General features: G+C 47.9%; 1 protein-coding gene across 2 annotated transcripts in view; it reads right to left on the bottom strand.

Annotated features, from left to right (window-relative positions):
* The window catches only part of ZNF536 (zinc finger protein 536), a 306,291-nt gene extending 301,509 nt beyond the window's left edge, over nucleotides 1–4,782 (bottom strand). For both annotated transcript variants that reach the window (XM_059904661.1, XM_059904662.1), the window contains exon 1: nucleotides 4,754–4,782. The gene's annotated coding sequence lies outside the window, so the exon portion shown is untranslated. The remainder of the gene's footprint in view (nucleotides 1–4,753) is intronic.
* Between the last annotated feature and the right edge of the window lie 17,860 nt (nucleotides 4,783–22,642).

A 22,642-nucleotide genomic window follows, 5' to 3' on the forward strand; every position in this document is an offset into this window, starting at 1 on the left:
TTGACCACTCACAGCGTGCCAGGACCGTGCTGCGTGCTGTGTGAGCTCCTGAGGCGACTAGGACACCAGCCCCTCCCCCTGCTGGTGCCTCCTTTCAGCTAAGAGGGGCCCCCAGGCTGTCCGGAACTGCCTGAGGGGTGGCCTGTTGTGCCCAGGTGAGAATGGCTCTGCCTATGACTCGCTCTGTGATCTTGAGCAAGTCCCTTGCCCTCCCTGGGCCTCCATCTCTTCACCTATAAAATAAAGGTGTCTTTGATTGCAAGAGTTTCTGCCAGCCCTAGGGCTCTATGGGTGTAGGGATTACCTAGACTTTCTAAACAGAGTCCTGCCTAACAACAGCACCTGTACTGCCCAAGGGAAAAGAGGTCTAAACTATAACCACCAGAATCTTTACTCTTAAGCTCATTCAGCATGTTATTAGATGACCCACAAATCGATGTTGACAAGGAAGTGATCACAGTCAGTTTGGAGTTAACACTTCCTGGTAGTGGATGGAACGTGTTTACAACTCCCTGAGACTGCACAGACTTAGGCAGACCGATCAAAGGGAGCCCCAAAGCCTTCCACCTGCAACTCTGCCCGAGCCCACAGTCGCGGGGGCTCAGCTGGGTCCACAGGAGCAGCCAAAGGGCACTGTGGCCCCCATGTGACTGGCCACCTTTCCTACACCCATGGGGCCTGAAATCCCTGACTCCCAGTTTTAGACAAGTCACAAGGACATCCCTCTGGTAGAAAATTAAGGTTGCAGCGAACAACCCACCAAGAGTTGGCTCAAGCCACTTGCAGAATTCTGGCACCTAGGAGCATTCCCACACCTGGAAAGGTGGGTTTCTCAAGACACACTCTCTGGTTAAAAGCAACATAAACATAAAAGAAAGGCAATAGGCCTCACCACGGTCTACAAAGGCATGTCTATCCAGGCCCTACAACCCACCCACCCTCTCCCCAGAGCTCACGTGCTCCAGCCTCGATGGCCTACACTCTGTCCCCCACACATGCTGGGTTCTTCCCCACCACAGGGGCTTTGCACGTGCTACTCCCTCTGCCAGGAATGCTCTTCCTCCAGACCTTCACCGGCTGGCTCCTCCATGTCCTTCAGACCTCTCACTTCCAATGTGCCATCCTCAAGAGGGCCATCCCTGGGCTTCCCTGGTGGCGCAGTGGTTAAGAATCCACCTGCCAATGCAGGGGACACTGGTTCGAACCCTGGTCTGGGAAGATCCCACATGCCACAGAGCAACTAAGCCCGTGTGCCACAACTACTGAGCCTGTGCCCTGGAGCCCGCGAGCCACAGCTACTGAAGGCCGTGTGCCTAGGGCCTGTGCCCCGCAACAAGAGAAGCCACAACAATGAGAAGCCCGCACACCACAACGAAGAGTAGCCCCTGCTCACCGCAACTAGAGAAAGCCCGCGTGCAGCAACAAAGACCCAACGCAGCCAAAAATAAATATAGTAAATAAATTTATAGAAAAGAAAAAAAGAGGGCCATCCCTGATCACCCAAGTACAGATACTCCCTCTCGCCCTCTTCTCACCCCAGACATTTCCTCATAGCCTTTATCACTATCTGACATCATCTTATCCATGGTTGTCTTGTTTACTGTGTCCCAGGCCCACAATATAAGCTCCCTGAGGGCAGGGAGCTTGTCTGTCTTGTCCAAGGCTATATCCAGGGCTGCTCCATGGCCAAGGGATCAGACTCCAAAATCAGAAAGAAGCATGCACAAACCTTGGCCTCACCATCCAGCAGCTGTGTGACCTGGGAGAAGCCACTCAACTTCTCTGACCTCAGTTTCCACATCTGGAAAATGGAGCTAATAAAAGCATCTACCTGCAAGGGAGTTGATGAGGATTAAGATAATCCCAAGAAGCTCTTAGACCAGAATTGGTTCACTCTACCTTCCCTCTGGAGTTAAAATTATCTCTGATTTTATTTTTCTCTCAGGCAAAATGAGAGTAATGTGATCTTACTTTCTTACCTCATTCAGTGGCTACAAAGGAGTTTGCAGGGATCCTTACCTCCATGAGCCTGGAGATCTCCCAGTGAAGATCAAATACAACGCAAAGCTCCACACACATATGCAGGGCTTATCATCATTATCACACAGAAATTACAATTATTCACTCCCTCCTCTGTGCTCCTAAAGTACGGCTCCTGCAGCATTTAACTAAGGTAATTACTGCTACGGGAAGGCTGTTGACTCACACGTCTGTACCAGGACACGGGGCTGCCTCGGGACAGCACCCTGAGTTCAGGGTCCTGCACATGCCCCGGGGACAATGGGAGCCACTCTGTGTCTGTCCGATGGAGGGAAGGTCCTATGGTCTCTGAGAGGCAATTCCTTCTAGAAGTCACTGGGCCTCGAGACCAAGCATGGGGTCTTTCTGAAGGATAAAGCTGTGGAGAGCTGGACAGACACGCCTTTAGACTCTGCCTCCAATCCCTGTTGGGGTTGCTCTGGAAACCCATGCTGTGGCAGAACAGTAAATCATTTTCTGATGTGTACGAGGGGTTCAGTTACCGACAGGTTGCTTAGGGTCTAAGTAATGGTGCTTCAGTTGTCCCGAAGCTGTATTTGTATAATATTTGACTTTAAAAAGTCAAGTGTCCGTTTCAAAGGATCGGGAGGGCATTGGTGGAGAGGAATGGGAGCAAGATTTCCCCAACACGTACCTTCAGAAGTCCAGAAATGTCTCAACCATCTCATCATAATTCCGGGCTCTAGGGCCTGAGAATCCTGTGTGCTGGGACTGGGGAGTCAGCAAGAGGCTGGAAAGGAGATGCCCACACGCTCTCCGCCTGTTTCTAAAGCCTGTCCCCTTTCTTGGTCTCCAGGGCACAGAATATGCTCTTAGATATAAAGTTCTAACCCTACTCCAGTTCACATGACCCCGAATTATTCCAAGATGTACATTTCCCATGCAGAAAAACCTCCCCACCTGCTCATGGCCAATCCCTAGAACATCGCAGCATCTTTCCTTATCTTCTATGAGGTCCAAAGCACACCAAGTGATTAACTTTTTAAAACGCATGCCTCGGGGGCAGGAAACCTGGTGAGGCTGGTGCCTCGGCCTATCCCACAGGGTCTCAGGAACCACATGCAGGATGGCACGTCTCGTTCACAGAAGAAGCCCAAGTCACTCCAGCTCCTGCCCTCGGTCGCCCCACCTGTCAGGCACGGTGGTTCATCCAACTCTTGGCTCCTCATCCCGATGTGGGTCAAGGGGAAAAGGCAGCACCCTTGCAGTACCTCCTCGCCCACCTCAAGAGGCACAGAGGGTGGAACGTTCCAGAGCAAGCTGGTGTGCTCGCTCCCAGGGGAAAGCCAGCCCCACCCACCTCCCCTACCTGAGGCCCTCGGCAGTGATGATAAGCTAGGCCTTCGGAAACTGTGAGCCTCCACGCGGCAGAATCCCTACCATCAATGTAGCAGCTAAATATTGTAAGACTCCTAAACTCCCCCATCTGTGTTTTGCCTCCCAAGAGGGAAAATAGTCTTCACAGACATTCCCTGATCTGGCAGGCGAATTCTAAACCTTACTGGCAACCGCAGGCTTGTTTTCCCAACCAAACAGCTATGGAACCAAAAACTGTTCTGCTTGTGTTATGCTGAGGAGGGAATAGCCAAACAGCTCAGTCCGGAGGCCCAGGAAGCCCGTGGCTGTCTCCATCGTTAGAGGGGTCCCGGTGCTCAGAGGTCCCGGGGCCACTGGAGGCCGCCCGCCCTCCGCTGACGGAAGCCACAACTGCTGGTGTTCGCTGTTCCTTTTCCTAACACGGAATACACCCACCAAGAAGCTGATGGAAAACACTCACCACAGTGTGAAATCAACACTTTCTGACTCAAAGGAAAGGGGTAAAAAAGGGAAACCTTCCAACCCTTTGGCTGCAGACATTTCCTCCCACAAGATTCCAGGAGGGAGTGGGCACCGCCATTGCCCTGGGCTCTGCCACTGAGCCGACCTTGGCATCCCAGCCCCTCACTTCCCATTTTATGGTAGTTCCCCTCATTTTTCCTAGCCCTTCCCAATCTCAGTACCAGAACCCTGCACCTGTGCCATTGCTAATAAACCAAATCTGATGATAACTGCGGAAGCCTAATTGATAGGGGCCTTTATCGACTGGCCTTGATGTCTATCTGAGGTTCTCAACAGCCAAGATTTAAATGTTTCATTTTATTTTTAACTTTCACTTTTCCACATTTCAGCAATGTCAGGCAGAGAGGTATGGTTTTACTATCAGAAAGAATCATGGTGCAGAATAATTTATGACTTCAGCTTGGGCTTTCAGAAAAGCTATTTCAAATCTTCACTTTGATTTGGTTGTATCAAAACTACTCAAAATAACAGCGGCACTTTCTTGGAACCAGAATATGTTAGCAGCACCTCAGGATTTCGAACTGAAGCCTCGTATTCATCCCAGATGAAAACTTGAGAAAGGAATTAAGCCACAGAGAGGAAAATAACATTTTTTCATGATTCCTTTGTTCCCCCTCCCCACCCATCCCCAAACACACCCAAACCACGAAGGAATGCCTCCCCCATGGCAAAAGGTCCTGCCAGCCACCGCTCACCCAGAGCTATGGGCAGGTAGAGGAATCCTACCTGGGTCGGGGAGAGGCTGGGAGGAAGCCCCTGGCCAGGGGGTAGAGAGAGGAGGCTATTTGGTTGGCATTTGCGTTAGGTCAGTGCGACAAAGCAGGAGGAAATGATGTGTGTCTAGGGCAAAGAGTTCTAATATAGTAAGACTTACCTTAGCAGCTTAACTGCATACTTGTCTTAAGGACTGTCAGTATGGTGAGAAAATACCCCAGAAAGGATGCGGCTGATCCGGGCACTGACAGATTGCCAGAGGGGCGTCCCAGTTCCCTATCACAAAAGGAAATATAGAAAGAAGTGATGTAAAGTGAAATGTAACAAATTCACCAAATCACAGCAATATGCAGAGGTCAAGGAAATTCAGCTGAAAAGGTTAAAGATGAAATCAAATCCGGTGTATGAGAATGAAAATCTATCCCAATGCAAGGCCACCGGTGACGTTCTGTAGACAAGAAGCTAAATACTGCCTAGCACTGGGATCTTTCATTTTCATCAGATCAATAAAAGCTTATATTTATCAGGATTCCAAGCAGCTGCCACTTCTGACAACCTCCACTTTATTTTCTCACTCCTTGCGCTGTATCAGGGCAAAGAGGAGAGCAGAAGCAGCTTTTAATGCTATTTACACCTGAAGACACAATTCCATTAAGAGGTCCTGTTTTGTTAAAGAAACAGGGAATGATATGATTATATTGGCAGGAGCGGGAAGTCTCTTTGTTCTTCCCCCGATGTTTTCCCTTTGCAACCCAGACCCAGCACGAAGATTTCCTGACATGAAGTCCATGTGCGAGCACTTTTTTGTTCAAACTTACCATTTACAAAGAGAGAAAGGCTTTCTGCTTAAACAGTTACCATTCTAATCATCTGTACAACAATATTTGCTATCAGGCATTCTAAATAGATTATCACCAGTCCATCTGTGTCATTATTGATTTATAAGGCTTTAAGCAGCTTTAGAATGGAAGCTTTCCCACTGAAGGGTTTCTTGTATAAATCAGAGCCATGCTCAAATATAGCAGCCATCACTCAAGATACTGTTCTTAAAATCATAACAAGAAGGAGAAAATGATAAATTGCTTGTAATATACTGATCCAAACTGATATGCAAATCTTGTTTTTTAAATATATTACTTGAGTAAAAAGAGGCATCATTAACATATGAATGCTATATGCAAATGATGGTGACAGAGCAGATGTTGGCGCATGTAATTGACCTATATGTGAATTGCATCAGAACCCTTAACTCTATTAATTCACTACCCAGTAACTAGATATTGTCCAAAAAGTACATTCTTTGAAACCATATACTGGAAGCAAAGCTGACAGGGTTCCAAGGATTCTGAAACAAGGTCACTGTCACTAGTATTTTGCTGTCATCTGCATTCCCCTTCTTATAGATGACATCATCATGGGGCCGTGTAAATCGATCACTTAATAGCATTTAGAAAATACTGCAGTGGGGAACAGGTTATAAAAAAAATGCCCCAGTTTTATTCTTTTTCTTGGCAGAAATGTCATACCTCTTAAACTGAGGGTTTGTGCATGAGTGCACTGTGAAACACACAGATGCCATTTTATTCCCCGTCTTTATTTTTCCACTTCTTCTCAGAATGACATTAAATTGTATTAAATAGCCTTTTGTCCACAGGGCACAGACCACCCCGCATATGATAATGTATTAATGCCCCACGTTCCAGCCACTGAGCTGAAACATTCTGAGACTTGGAGGATAAGTATGAAGCACTATTGTGTGTATAGCCTGCTAACAACTGTGACACATACTAATAGAAACATACCTAATAAATTACTGCTTTCAGGTCTAGCAAGCTGACATTTCTCTGCAAGGGACAATTTTATATTTGTGGCACAGAACAAAATTGCTTCATATGAAGCCACTGTGGATTAGCATAAAAATTAACACTTAAATTTCAGCTTATTTTCCACCCTCTCCTCCTGCCACAACAATCAATTCCTCTTATAAATCTGATTAGATTTTATGATGCTTATTATTCAGAGCATGTCTCAACACAGCATTCACAGGCTTGAAGACTATTTGTTTAAATAGAAAAAAGAAGCAGATAAATCTATAGGTATTTTTTATTACCCCATTCCCCACCAGTTTTTTTCTCATATTGTAACATCAGTAATTGATTGCACACATTAATTAACATGTAAGGTAGAAATTCTGCATTATGCATGATTTATTTTCCTATCTGGTGAGTAGGTTTGTCTGCTGCCCTTGTGTTTCTAGGACATTGGGCTCGATTCTGGTCCAGACATAAATGCCAATGCTCATTCCCCTTGAAAGTTATTAATGTCAGATATGAAATGAGATTTTTGATTTCACCTGCTTACTAATCCACAAAAGCTGTTTTGAGCGATGTAGGCTTAAACGCCAAAATTTGAAATGATACATTGCTATATCTGATAACATGCAAATATGTTCATTAGACAGAATTTAGCAGGAGAGAATAGCAACACTTTTATAACTAGTCTAGGTCAAAAATGGTTGTTAATTAAACAAGTCATGAAAAATGGCATTACAAGGAGACGTCCAGCAGACACCAGACTTTCTAATGATATGCCGCTGATAGGTACCCAATGCTTTCTGCTAAAACAGAGGGGGGAAAAAAAACTTTCTGAGCATTTCACATAATCTACAGCAACGTTAACAAAACTATACCCACATTAAGAACCCCAAATTGATCACAAATTCTTCTTAGGTTTTAATGGTAACACACTACACTTCTTCATTTGACGATGCGCTTTCATTCTCTGTCTTAGTGGCTTAAGGTGATTTATATGGTTGACTCCTTCACAAATAAACCAGAAAAGAAATTAATATTATATCCAGTCATGCTGCTGGCTGCCCTGAGTGTTTATGGCTGTGTATTCTAAATCAAGTAGAGCAATACGCAAAAGGATGGTTGGACGGTGAAAGCAGAGACGGGGCTGAGGTGGATGGATAAAAGCAAGGGAGGAATGTGCGGGTGGATCTTCCTTTTCCTGTGGTCCTTCTCAGGTGCAGGCCTCCGTTACCTAGGGAACCAGGGTATAGGAAGAACTCTAGATTGGCCATGAGTCGAGATTCAGTGTGGGCGGGGTTCTGACACACAGGTAAAACAGACCACCTGAGCTTGTCTTGGGGTGAGGCTTCATGAATACCTGGGGAAAGGAGAGTATCTCAGGAGTTAAGTACAGTCTGAATGAGGGCAGGATGAGTTTCCAAATGGCCACCCATGCCGCCTTCGCTGCAGAGAGGAAAGTATTCATAGAGCGGTAAAGGCTGAACACATCTTCCAGAGCCAACTGGTACCCTGTACAGCTTGCTGGTGTGAAAGCCCTTTGTCGATGTTCTACTTATCAAAAGCATCCTTGCAGCCAGACACTTAAAAGCACAGTCTGGAAAACAGAAAGGGCATGTATATGCATTTGGAGTCACGCACAATAAGGAAGGTTGACGGCAAGCTTAAATTACCATCTCAATAAACCAAAAGAAGTCTACATTTAGGCCATGGAAACAATCGATCTATATTCCCGACACCAACTCAGAGCTTGATGGAAAAGTAATTTCTAATCCCTACTCACTTGGTGGAGGCAGGTCCTTCCCCAAATACTTCATGTCCAAGGCTAAAACATTCTCATTCTTAGCCTGCCTTGCAGTTAATGTTACTACTAATGCTGGAACTCTCACCTCATCTTTGATTATGTTTTATAGTTTCTATGCTTTCAAATCCAGAATCTCAAAACAAGCACCATAGCTTTCATCCTGCCTATCTTTCAGGGATAATGTGAAGTTCAAAAAAAGAAAATAGATGGAAACTCTTTGGTGGAGGAAGAGAAGGAAACGTAGTTCTGCAGGACCCTTATTATTTTTCATTCCCACTATGCCCTTCACTGCATTTCCTGCCCACTCCATGCGTGCCCCTCATGAGTTCATCTGGACAGAGAGCCCCTCCTTTCCAAACTGTCACACCACGGCCCTGGTTCCTGGACTCAACCGTCTATTGCTTTCCCACGGGCATGCTGCCAGTTCTCACATCCCAGGAGCAACCCAAGGATGGCTCGGGGTCATGAGACTTATTGAGGAGGTCTGGTGGGCCCCCACATATTCTCAGGCCATAGGGAAGACCTGGGGAGGGAAGACCCTAAGACCGCAGCACGCAAGTGATAGTTAGATCCCATGGTCACAGTAAATGGGTTTAGCCTGTTCCTCTCATGGGCCAATAATTCTCCCTCAGGGGCCCTGGCACTATTTATCCAACTTCATGTGCCTCTACACCCAACAATGAGAAAGATGCCCAGAGTCTACCCTGGGTATGGTTAAACTACTCCACATTTCGCCAGAGAATTTAATTAACTTCAAAGTGTTTTATTTGTTGAAAGGATGAAATGAATGAGTGAACTAACAAATGTACACATGAAGAAAAATGTGAATAAGTGAATGAATGCATAAAGGCATGCATGAATAGATGGATGGAGATGTAGAATGATGATTGAAAGAGTTAAAAAAGGAACAAATGCATGACTTAATGTGCAAATGCAAAAATACACATGTAAATGAAAAACATGCCTTATGGATGAATGAAAGAATACCATTGGTATCTTTTTAATAAACAAGTATACACATGAGCTCTTATAGCATGCCTACCTAGTGGGTTGATGTAAGGTAGAAGAGAAGAAATAGTAAATAAGGTCTGGTTTATTGTCAAAGTGTTTGGTCACCCATCCTTGGCTTCCTTCCTGTATCTCAAAGAACACAAACTCCTAGAAAACCCTGTGGGGCAACCAATAGGACTCTGCACAAACCCCCGCAGACTCAGGAGAAGGGAGACAAACATTCCTGCCTCCTGTCTGAACCTTCAGGGTGAGAGCGCTCAGAGAGGTGTTTCTGACCATGAGACACCTGCACCTGCTAGACACTGATGGACAGCTCTTGGGAGGCAGGAGCCACAGCCATCAGGAGCACAGACTCTAGACCAGAGCCCAGTAAGGCCCAGCACTGATATTGAGAATTCACGTCGTCACCGAGCCTCCATTTCTTCATCTTTAGAATGGAGATAGCACATCTGAAAGTGCTTAGCCCGGGGTCTGGCACCCAGGCCCCATTCGACCATCAGCCAGCACTGTCTGATACTGCTCAGCAGTTCTGCCCTGTGACTCCTGGGCCCCCTGCCTGTGGGGAGCTTGCTCCCAGGTGGACATCCATCTCTACCAAATGTGCTGGTGGCCAGGCTACCGGAAGCAGGGGACTGGACTGTAGGAATCCTCATGACTCCTTTCAAGTGTATATTTTGTTTCTTCTACCAAGCTCCACTGATCTGCCTAAATAAAGACATTTTCTATTTAAAATGACTGTAGAGAGTCAATCGTTGTGATTCTTTGCTCTTCTGTGGAATTTGGTTTCCCATCTACAGAATCAAGAACTTGGTCTAGATCATGTTTTTTCAGCATTTTCTAGCAGAGTCCTTTTCCAAGGAAATCTTACCACATACGAGCTGATAAAAGCAGTTCCTCTAGCCAAAGTTGCAGAGGAGAGCCCTGAGTCCTCCCCTTCTCTTGGCTCCCAAGACTTCTTCTTAGAACCCCTGAGGTCCCCTGGAAGCCAATTTGAGAACCATTGCATTGGAGATTTCCTGATGGCCAAGACACTGTTAATTCTGTGGCAGCAGTCATAGTGGCATAGAAGGACATGTCCTGGGTGCCTGGTGATTAGCAGGGCCTTATGCCAACCCCAGGACAGGCAGCCATACCTGGACAACCTGGTGTTTACACACAGGAGCTAAAGATGCCTTCCCACACTGACGGTCTTCCGGTCCCGATTAGCTGCCCACTCCTCTCTTCTGCTTCCCGTCCTGCCACTCTAAGTTAAAGGCCAGTCCCCGTTGAGGCAGGTGGACTCAGACCCAGGCATGACCCCTGAGCAAGACCATAGGCTTCCTGGATCCATAGCTTTTATTAGTGGGTAAAGAGCTGCTGCCTTAGACACATGTCAAGAAAAACAAACACCTAAGATTCTCCCTTATGCAAACTGGCCATTAGACATCGTCAGAGGCCATCTCCCAGAATAAAGACAAGAACTCATGTGAAATTTCTAAATAGGGAGTGACTACATTTTCCTTTTTCCTCTCACCCTAACTGGATTGGGGACAATGTGGCCCACATTTCAATCATTTGCATGCCACCTTCACCTTATCGCCATATCTGCTTATACCTGTACCATTAATTCATTAGGAATTTTCATGAAATTGACTCATAGATTTCCTTAAATCAATTTGTTTTTAATGGAAATCTTATATAACACTGCCATAAACCAAAAACAATATTTATTCCCTATCCAAGTATGTATAATAGATACTTAACTATATCAAAGAGAAAAATGCTCAGCCAAGTTGAATCTGAAGTCATCTCTTAGCGCTGGGGAACAGTGGGGGGCAGGGAGCTGAGAGCACCGACTTTGCGGTGAGTGGCCTGGGCTTGACCACTACAGAGTTTCCTCATCTGTAAAATGGGGATGAAAGTAGTACCTACCTCATAAGGTTGTTGCAAGAATTAATTAAATTAAATGAGATGATTAGTAATTAACTAATTGACATAATGTGCCTGGAACATTGTTGTTACGCTGAGCCAGCAGGAGGGAAAATTGCACGGAGCTGGCCACCTCTTACGTGTCTCCCACAGAATGTTGGCTCACACACACTGAACCAGAGGAGGAGGGTGACACAGGGACAAGGTCATGGGGCTAGGCCTGTCCTCGCCCAGCCCTACCACTAGTTCACTGTCTGACCTCAGAGTCTCTTCCCTTCGAGCCTTGACTCTCCCAACTGTCCAACGAGAGGATTGAACATAGGAGTCTCCAAAGGACTTCCTGGCCATGGGGAACTTGAATTCCTGAAGCCACCACAAGCCCAGCCTGGGCAAATAAACCGTCTCCCCCCTCTGCTTCGGCCCAGGAGAGGGACTCACTCCACAAGTGGCTTCCAGGACGTGTCAGGTGCTGGTGGCGGAAAGTAGGCCACGGAGCTGCTAATTCCCGAGCCATAAGGCCCAGTGTGGGCACAAAGGTGGGAAGGAAGGAGGCACTCGGAGCATGGCCTCTGAGATGGGCCGCGGCCACATCCAAGTCCCATCACTGGGGACAGGCCACAAGGATGGGAGGCCAGAGAGACGGCCCAGGGCAGGGGCCCCGCCCGTGGACTGCTCCTCCCCACCCGAGGTCTCGGCTCACTCCCGCAGCCCTTGCAGCTTGTGGCCATCACAGCTGTCCCATCAACACATTACCTTACAAAGTACTGAAACAGCCGCACTCTGTGTGATGCACTGGGCCCGGGGGGGACCGACCTCGTGCCTCGTGTCCTGTGGTTCAGACTTTCCCAGGAGCAGACGTTTGTATCTGTCCTGAAGCAGCACCCAGTTTCTCCAAAAAGAGGTTACCATCTCCTAGTTTTTACATCTAAGTTTATCTGTTTCTCAGGTACAAATCAGAAAGGCACTTCCTCAAAAATCTGATGGAAACTATGGGACTTCTCCATGGCAAAATCACACATGCATGTTGGATTTTTAACCCCATTGCTTGGAAGCCTGGGGGTTGCTCTGGGACCCCGAGTCAGCAGCTCTGTGCACATCACCTTCTCTCACTGTCTCCAGATGGGCCCTGGGCCTTCCCAGGTGAAGGCCTTCTTGCGGGCACCCCCCCCCCCGATGTGGGAGCCTCCCCCAGGCCCAGCGCCCTGCCTGGGGGAGGGAGAGGCTGAGACAGATGCTCTCCCACCCCAGGAATCCCTAGGTGTGGCTTCAGGACAAACATCCACACACGCAGAGGTTCGTTCTGTAGGCATAAACGCACGCTCTCTAAAATAGGCAATGTTGAGTCTCTGGTACAAAACGAGGGTATGAAGCTGACACTGTTTACAATCAGCTGGATCCCTTGGACTTGCAAGCCCTTTTTCCAGAAACATTCATGTGAAAGGCGCTTCCTTAGGAGTGGGTACTTGTCTTACTCCCAGGAGAGCCAGGATGATGCTACCATAGAAGGGCTTTTACTCCGGGGCTCACATCTGTCCCCATGGGGGCAGGGGATACAGCAGACCCAGGGACAGCTGCCCGGAACTCGCTGAAGCGGACAGCCCAGAGCCTGCCCTTTTGTGAACTGGCTAATCACAGCAGTACTGATAAGTCCTAAAGCTCTCTGGCCAACCCAAAACCAAGTCACTGATTCAGGTGTTTACTGCTCTACAGCCTTTATTAAAACAAACAGTGTAAGGAAACAACAAAAAAATGTTTTTTCTCATTTCTTTCAGTTGTTCTGCTTGGCAACTTTATTGCACATTAGTTCAAAATAAGCTGCCAATAAAGTTGGATAAAATTAAACTCATGCTAGAGTTTTTTCCTCAATAATTTTTGTTAGGCTCTTTTTATTTTCATAAGGATTTGAAATGTGGCATTATCTTAGGTTCAGAATTTCACTGTCTGGGTAGTTACAACTTAACTTCTACTGAATTTATGAATTCCAATCTCAGTTCTTTTAAAATGAGTTTGGTTTTACTGTTAGTTTCATACCGAAGCGGTCACCATAGCAGTTTGTCTTTTCCTGTACAAAAAGCAAGATATAAAATCAGAATCTTCTATACTGTAATTAGGCTTAGAAAATGATGTCATTTCTAATTTAACAAAACCTCGGAACACTGAGTAATCCACAACCCAAAGTCAACATTTGTTTGAATGTATGATATCAGGAAAGTATATATATTTTTAAAGATAGCATTTGTGAATAGGCCAAAATGATTCAATTTAAGATAGCAAAAAATCAACATCTTGGAGTAAAAATAATGCACTCTAGTAATTTGATTATAGTGAAAATCAAACGTGTTGTAAGCAAACAGTAGGCATTTTTATGCAACTAAACATTTTTCTGGCTATCTAACTATGATTTATTCATCTAAAATGATAAATTTAATCCCATCACCAGCAGATCAATTGCAGGTATAACAGATAAAACCAGAATAAATCATCGTATCACTGTATTGGACACACAAAAAGCAGATAGAAGGAGAGTTTGGACTTCAAACTGGAGCCTGTTTCCAGGCGTTCCAAGGACCATTTGCCACAGAGAAGTTCAATGTATACATGAAGTCATCTGATCCAAATATGCTGATGATTTTTATTGGTCAAATCTTAAAAGTGAGGTTTATTTTTATGAGTATGCATTAATTAACCCAGCATGTACTATCTTTCAGACTATCTTGCCAGGGACTTTCATTTAAACATGTTTATTGTGAAATGTTTGCATTCTCCACATTTGTGGCCCACACACAGATTATTTCATACTTTCCTTTAGAGCACTTAGAAAAGTTAAAAGGAGTTATTGTTTTTGATTAATGCCATTTTGGGGCAGTTTAAAAAAAAAAAAAAGGAGTTCCAAATCCTAGCTCTGCATAAATTCTTTAACATTAAAAAAAAATCTCTGCAAGTTCCACTGCACAAAGATACATGGGGGGCTGTTCTGGGTTTATTTTAAGGTGGTCTGCTAAAACTGAACTTTATTAACTTTGGTGTTTGCATGAACTCGTGTGGAATAGCGATGGCCCGATGTAGAGCAGCTATCAATCACAAAAGGAGAGGCAGCGCTCAGGGCCGTGGCGTGGTGCCGCGCAGATGGGAGTTCTAAGGCCCCGCCTGTCATCTTTTGATTAAGAAAAGGAAATGATTTCACTAAAAAGATATTCCCTCTTGTGTTGTTTTGTTTTAACTGAGTTTGTACTTTCCACCAAACTGGACATATTTATTGAGACTCATAAGTTACTTCACGATTACTAACATCACTGCAATCTCAACAAACTATTTTTTTCTTGCCAATTATCTAAATATCATAACTATAAAATATCTTAAAACATTCTCCATACTGTAAACATCTTAGCTACAAAGCTTCGAGTGTAAACAGTATGATGCATCAGAATGGTTTTAAGCGATGTTATAAAAACTGCTCTTAAAAACTAAACAAAAATGTAAAGCTTCCATCTGTTTTATGATTTTTCCACTGCTGAACGGCTGCTGTGTGCCAGTTCACTGAACCATGGCTCGCTAAAGAGATTGCTGGGGTCACAGATTGAAACAACAAAGAGCACGTCTTTAATGGTGGGATTTTTTTTTCTCAAGTCTTCCTGACATGGCTGGAATGGAATTAAGTGCGTGGCGGCCAAGGAAAAGGGACAGAAAACGCACAGGATGCCTGTTGCAGGAGGAACCCGCAGAGCCTCGCATTTTCTAAAGGATGTCATTTCGGCAATTATCTTAGGTTTCTTCGGTGATTGTGTATCTGCAACCACAATATGCTCTTACTTCCTCACCGAATTTTCTTTTGGGCCCTGTATATACTAGTTAAAAATAGACAGCATATGGCACACTAAGAAAAAGCATTCAGGCTTATTTTTGTGCACATGTGCAGGTACGAGACAGTGATAATTTAGAAACTGCCCTTTCTCCTCTGCTCTGACCCCTGGTCCAAGGGGGTGCGAGGGTGCCTGAGCAGGTGAAAAGACTCCTCAAAGAGGCAAGAAAACTGTCCTTCACTCAGGCTTGTCTCTGAGCCATTCGGAGGTGACAAGGGGAGGAGACTAAAAGGAACAGCACATTAATCCAGTGCTCAGAGGACACTGCTGCGTGTGGGTGAGTCAAGGGCCCAGGCTGGGCCCGGTGCAGTCTCCCATCAGGGAGGGATTAGCTGCCTGACATGTGTCCTAGGGGCCCTCCTGAACCCTATCATCTTGTCCCCTGAGGTCACTTCTGAGGAATAACAGTGACCACTGGGTTTGGACTTCCTGTGCTGGCTACCTGACCCCACCCTCCCACCAGATACGGAGGCTTTGGAGGCTGGGGGCTTCTCTGGCTCCCCCAGGAAAGACTCACATTGAGCGAGACATTGCTCGTCACCCCCCGAGGCCAGCTTGACCATGTCTCCCTGTCCCCACTGCTCCCCTTTAGAGAGCAGGCAATCCCGGGGCTGGGAGGGGGGTGGGGGCAGGCTGCCAGGGGCCAGGGCAGGTATACCTGGGAGTCCGCCTGCCTTCCCTAGAGTGACAAATGCACATCAGACCTCCTCGCAGGGTCCTCCAGCTCACAACTGTGGGATACCTCGAGCTGGGGGTCATACTCAGATATCTGGGGGAGAAGAGAACACTTAGGGCTGGAGACATCAGAGGAGACCACCCTGCCTCCAGAAGCAGACAGCCTCCAAGTCCACAGCCGCCACCCACTCACAGTGGCCTGTCTGGAGCATGGTCACCTGCCCCACTCCCTTTCGCACTCCGCCACTCCCCAGGGCATCGGCCGTCCCTCCTGTCACTCTATGGTGAAGAGGCCTTGCAATGCCACTTGCAATGAGGGCAACCCTCTCCCCAAGGTGGCGATGTCCATCTCTATGAGTGGCTTTATGGGTCCTAATAGGAGGCCTGTCATGGGCCTGTCTCCGGAATTCCTGGGAAGGCCAGCACATCAGAGAGCGGGTCTCTGCCCAGGGATGAGACAAGGCCTATGCATGCTACAGCCTGGGACCACAGAGCACTGGTGTGGAGACCTTGGGAAACAGGCCTGAGTCCCTACTCTCGCCCACTCCTCCCCATCAAGTCTCACACCTGCACCACCACGCCCAACAGACAAGTTACCAAGAGAAAGACTCCTCAGTTGGGCGATCAGTGGCTCTCCCCAGCCTCACACACTGTTCTGGGACTCCCACTGCACTTAGGGCTCAAGAGCTCAGCCCAGATCCCAGACCCTGCCGCATGGGTTCTCGTGTCCCAGAGTCCGGAGCAGCAGGGATCCCGAAGACCATCCAGCCCACGGGCCCTGTGGGCTCGGAGGCAGGCTGGCACGACTCCGTGCACATTCCAAAGTTAAATCTGGGACGCTCTCCCCTCTTTTCACTGCTCCAGAACATGGGGGAGGCATCTGCCTGGAAACAGCTGTCACCGGAAGGAGGAGGGTGGCACACGCGGCTCTCCCGCGAGCACCTCCGTCAAAAGCCACACATCAGCCAGGGTTACTTAGCTACGGAGCGTCACAGCCCAGGGGAAGGAGGGCCAGCCAGGGAGACGGCCCGCCGAGCAGGCCCCTCAGGCCCGCTGGGCCCTGCCCTCTCACACACGGCCGCCGGTCATGGTGTCCCTGCGTCGTTGCGGGGAAACTGAGGCTCAAGAGGTTAGCCGATGTGATCCAGATCACGTAACTACTAAGATAATGATACAGTAATCACAATGATAAACAGTAAGAAGTGATACTTACTAGCACGTGAATAAAGCTCACCATGGGCTGGGTGCCCCTTGGCATAGTCCAAGTTCAAATCCTTACAACAACCCTGCGAAACGCTATCAGCACTGCCCTCAAACAGGTAGGAGGAAACGGAGGCAAAGGAAGGTCAAGTAGCTCGCCCAAGGCCAAGTCAGCAGGAAGTGACAGAGCCAGGGTTCAATTCGGTGGGGGCTCTCTGCCTCTGTGCTCTAAGCCCCCAAGCCACGCTGTCCACCGGCATCGCCACGGCCATCACGGGGGGGCGAGGAGTTGGCATTTACTGAGCTCTTGCCGGCAGCCCAGCAGCACCAAGTGCCCTCAGTTCCACGCGTTAGTGTATTTAATTTCTATGATTCACTCTATCCTCCACGTAAGGATACCAGGAAACAGAGGCTCAGAGACGCCAGGCAGTTTTCCGAAGGTCAAACAGGGACGACCAGCAGAGCGGGGCGCAAACCCAAGCCCGCTACGTGGGGAGGCAAGCTGGACCTGGAACCAGAGCGCTCCCGTGGAGGAGACCCCCCCACCCCCACCCCGGGCTGCAGCGGTGTCTCACGCCAGTGTCAGGAATGGGATTTCAGAAGAGGAAGCGGGACCAGCACTGGTATGTCACGCTCATCACAGCGCTGGAGATGCTGTTTGGGATTTGCTCTGGTTGCCAACCCATGTGTACTTCTCACTGAGGCTAATCTCGATTATAATGAGGGTTTAGACTAAGTCCAGGAAAGGGAGGGGGGCCAAGCCGAAAGCTACAGTTCATGCAGATGGTGATGGGAGCTTCTACAAACACTGACCATATTTAGGAGAAGTCAGGAGATGGGGACGCCAGCCATTCGGCTCAGCAACCCAACGCGGTGGGCCAGGCGGCCTGGCCGAGAGTGTCCAGCGCCAGCCCTGGCTTCCCTGGCCATGCAGAGCCACAGGCAGGGGTTTCTGTCAGCGTCCCCTCAGGGTGCTCCAAGTTCAAATAGTAGTTCAAAGAGGACTAAGTTGAAGGGCAAAGGAGAATTACAAAGGGCAACAATCTGCCCGTCATCAAGAAACGCTGAGGTCCTCAGGGATGGGCCTCCAAGAACGAGGCCTAGAAAAGGGCCCCTGAAGCCAGAGCCCTTCCCCGAGAACACAGACGATGTGAAAAATGCTGGCAGGTCAGGCTGCACTTTCCTCAAACTAATCACTAATGAAGTTTGGGGTGAGCTATTTTGAAAGCAGCCCACACAGCACAACCACACGCCGTCATCAGCTGCCGTCCTCAAATGCAATTTCATTCATAATTAAATATGAAAAAGCCACCACCTTAAAATAACATCAGGGGTCACAGCTGAACTCTCCAGCCTGGGCCTGTGAATTCTGGCCTCTGCTGACCTCTCCAGGATGGTCCCCAAAGCTTCCCAGGCACACTCTCTCCCTCCCTCCAGCCCCAGGGATCTACCTGCTGTCCCCTAGACACCCCTGCAGTCCAGCCTCCAGGCCTTTGCCCACCCCACCCTGCCTTCTGCACACCCTTCTCCCTCCTCTCTACCTCCAAGCACCAACCAGGATGCAAGAATCAGCTTGAGCAGTCTCTCCAAAGAAGCCTTTGGCAGCCAAAGCCTGAAAGGGCCCCTGGCCAGCCTCTGAATTTCAATAGCAATTGTTTATCCAATCCCTCTGGCAAAGCTGATCCAGTACTGCCCTGTGCTCTCTTCTCTTGCCCTTCCAAGCATCATTAGCATTCCACAAGCAGGTACCCCATTCATTCATTCATTCATTCAGCAAATATTTACTGAGCAACTACTATGTGCCAGATGCCAGAGAATCAACAGGGAAAGGTCAGACATGGTCCCTGCCCTCCTGGAGGACGTCTTCTAGGGGGGCCAGATGAGGAATGCACCAACAAACATGCACTCCATCTTTCCAGCTGGACTCTCAGTCCCCCCAAGGTCAGGCCCTGCCATACACTCACGTCGGAGCCTACCTAAAACAGCGGAGGACACACAGTCTGCCCAGAGTGTGCCGACCAGCCCACGTTTCTGGGCGGGGTCACCTCTTCCCTGGTCCATCCATGCTCTGCCTCAGAACTCCTGAATCTGTATTTAGGAGAAATTCATTTGGTGAGGAGAGTCAGAGCTGGGTGGGTGTCACCCCTTGAACCCAGTGGTTCTCAGTGGCTGCTGGATGGCCCAATGTTGAGCTGTGGATGGCAGCAGCTGGGGGGGACCCGTGCAGGACCAAGACAGAGAGTAAGCCCATATCCTAAGCCCTGGTGGTTAGTGAACAAGCAGGAACGTTTTAAAGGCCACCATTTGGAGGCAGCTCCAGCAAGGAACATTCTGTCCACGCCCAAGTGTGGACCAGGAGCCATGCAGGAAGCGGCACTCACAGCCTCTCAACACATGCTGGCTGAGGGAAGAACGGATGCCCTAGAGGGCAGGAGCCAAGAGGCTGGGGGGAGGTGCCCCAGGCTGGGAAGAGGGCCGGAGCCGGGCAGCTCAGGTGACCAGACACCCACAGCACTAACCTAGCACATGCTCCTGTCTGGTGCAAGGCTGGGTCATGTTGTAAAGAGCGGCTGGGTGGGACCAGGCTTCCAGAAGCTCACGGACCTCGAGAAGAGAGGAGATGCTACACCTGTGAGGCCAGTCAGCACACATACGGGAGGAGGTGGCCGTGTCACAGCAGCTTCCATTATTGGGATTTAAGATGTAACTGAGCCCCTGACATGTGTTATTATTTTATTTGATGCCCAACACCCTTAGTACAAGGTGAGGAAACTAAGGTTCCAAGAGGACAAGTGGCATGCCCCAGATCACACAGCTAATACTGGAACCAGTAACCAGGTCCTGAATTCATTCCCATCTGTGCTAAATCCCCCAGGTCTGGCCACACCTGTTCCCTTGTGGCTTCCTCATGTCACCCCCCACCCCATCTCCCACCCACCCCAGGTCCCTATGCTGTATGGAGACCTGTAAAGGCTGGTCACTGGACTGAGGCCACTGGGATTCCCATCCCTACCATCAAGCCGCCGCAGGATGCTTCCCACAGCACTGTCACTGCTGTAATGGGCTTAGTCCACAGATGAGAAGACAGAGGCTTGCAGGCGAGACACATGGTGTCACTCCAGCACACCCTGACCCCAGTCTTAGCCAAAGTGCTGATTTTCTAAGAGTCTTAATCCTCATCTGAGAAGCAGGAAGTACTCATCTGTCATGAGGGCATTCGATTAGAATTTCAAAGGAAAAAGGTAGGTTTCAGGGGTTGGAAAGTCTATCCAACTTGCTGGGTATTCGGCTAATAAGCTTTTATAAACATCTTTTTCCATCCATTCCCAAGAATCACCCAGCTCTGGGTCCAATTTGGATGCCATTATTAATACTCAACCCATCAGAATTATGACTCTCCCTAATGGGAAGAGAATGTCTGGAACCCCAAGCATTCACTTTCCATTGGCTAAGCTGCTTCTTTTCCTGGTTGCTACCATGCTCAGATGCATGGAGCTCTCATTTTACTGAAAGCTGTGGGTCTGTCACCAATCATGTCCATCAATAATCAGCAGATTAGCAGCCTGCTTGTGCAGACACTTCTATTTTCAACCTGAAGGGTGGTTTGGGGGTTTCTTTTAAATTTAACTATCCTCATTAAGGATTCATAGCACACCAAAAGAGTGATTTTTTTAAAAAATCATCATTGCAGAAAAGGAATATCAGCAAAAATAATCACTATTCCAGGCTCAACAATGAGTCCCTAATGAGGACAGCAGTCATCAGTTAAATAAACATATCATTAGGGTGAGAATGAATGTGTCAACACAGACACAGTCCACTAATTTGTGTGTGTGGGAGGGGTTGTCTGTGGTTCATCTTGGTGGGGTCCGGCTGGGGGTGGGCGTGCCCTTTCGCAGGTAGGGCTCAGGGTGTGGGCAAGGTCAGGGCAGGTGACGTGGAAGCTACCGATGAAACAAGTACAGAAGGTAGACAATGGGACACTGCCCTGGGGATCAGGCAGGCCTGCAGCCATGAGCAGATTTCACCCAGGAAAGCTCCAGACAGATATAGCATCACACAAGGAGGATGAAGAAGGAGAGCCTCTTGTCCAGAGGCCCCATAGCCATGTTGGCCTCAGGGGCTAAACCCCACCTGGAAGCCCAGTGTGGGCACAAGCTCTTCACCCAATTCTTTTCTCTGGAGACCCATAAGAGGGAGAGAGAACACGGAACCAAGTAGGGCTCCATTGGAACTCCCAGACTTCTGTCTGTCTCGGGTCCACTGTCCTCTAGAGATGAAACTGGGGCTCTGGCCAGGAAGAGGAGCCTCACGGATCACAGAAGCACGCTCCCTTTCAACCAATACTCACTGAGTACTTCCTGTGGATCAGGTAAGAGCAACATGCACTTGAGGCTCACTGTTGAGCCTGACTCAGACTATCAGAATTATGACTCTACATAAAGGGAAGAGAATGTTCTGGAACCCCAAGCGCTCACTGGCTAAGCTGCTTCTTTTCCTGGTTGTTACCATGCTCAGATGCATGGAGCTCTCATTTTACTGAAAGCCATGGGTATGTCTCCCTTTGACATCCTTTGCTCCTTTGGTGAGAGACAGCAAGCCATGGGGGAGGTGGAGCTTTTCTGACGAGGGGACATCTGAGCCACGTCCTGGAAGATGAGAAGAACTGGGAGGTGAAGACTGGGGGAGGGACAGTGCCGGCAAAGTTGCAGGCTGCTATTCCGTAGACATGGCCTCGGAGAGCATAGATGTCAGGGTAGGGGGACCCTAGAGTCTTCCTCCTGGAAATGGGAGCCTGAGGCCCAGAGTGCCAGTGTGACTTCTCTGTATCTCTTTGGTGGAAAAGCAAGGCCTTGAACCAGGCCTCCCAATCCCCAGCCCCAAAATCAAGGGTCCTCTGAGTCCCTCCAATTCTCCCCCAGCCCAGAAAATGCAAGGTCTGTCCTCACAGAGTGAAGGCCGATGCAAAGCTAAAGCTCCCAACCAGCCTGTACCCATAAGACCCAGGGTGTAAGAAACTGACCACTCAAGAGTGGACTTCTGCCCCAGTTCTGTGACTTCTAAGCTGCTTACACCAACAAATTTATTTTAACATGATAGAATTGGCCATAAACTTATACAGGATCAGACTTAGTACAATTAATATTTAACATGTGGGCACCCAGAGCCTCCTGGCCTTATGATAAAGTATGCAATATATTACTCAATATTTACCCAACTCAGAAAACTAAGCAGTGGTGCTGATGATGGTGGTGTCATAGTAACAGAACCAAAGCAGTATTTACTGAGTGCCTACTGTATACCAGGCATGATATTAAGTACTTTCAAATACAGCATGTCATTTAAGTCATGATATGATAAAATATCAGCCAAAACTATTTTTCAAAACAAAATAGTACTTTAGTCTGTTATGTTCAATCAATATTTTTTGAAAATCAAGTAGCACCGTTCAATAATACCCAAATCAATTTTGATTTTTCTTCAGAAATTTGGTGGAGAAAGTATCTCTCCCAAGTGTAGACCCAGTAAGTTAAGTTATGCCCCACAGCAAAATATCCTGCCACAGTAATAAATCTCCATTTTTTAAAAGTGTGTGTTTTAATGGAACTATTGACATGACCCTCAGAACTTAATGCCGTACCAACGGTGCAGGTGGATACAGCAAGGGAGAGGTGGGGCCTGATAAACTTTTGTCTGTACCATCCCTAGGCCTTCCAAGGTCTATCCAAAAGACAGCTCCAACGAGTACTTTTTAGGACCATAATGAGGTACTCTCTTAA

The sequence above is a fragment of the Balaenoptera ricei genome, chromosome 19 (assembly GCF_028023285.1).
Source record: "Balaenoptera ricei isolate mBalRic1 chromosome 19, mBalRic1.hap2, whole genome shotgun sequence".
In the NCBI taxonomy this organism is placed as follows: domain Eukaryota; kingdom Metazoa; phylum Chordata; class Mammalia; order Artiodactyla; family Balaenopteridae; genus Balaenoptera; species Balaenoptera ricei.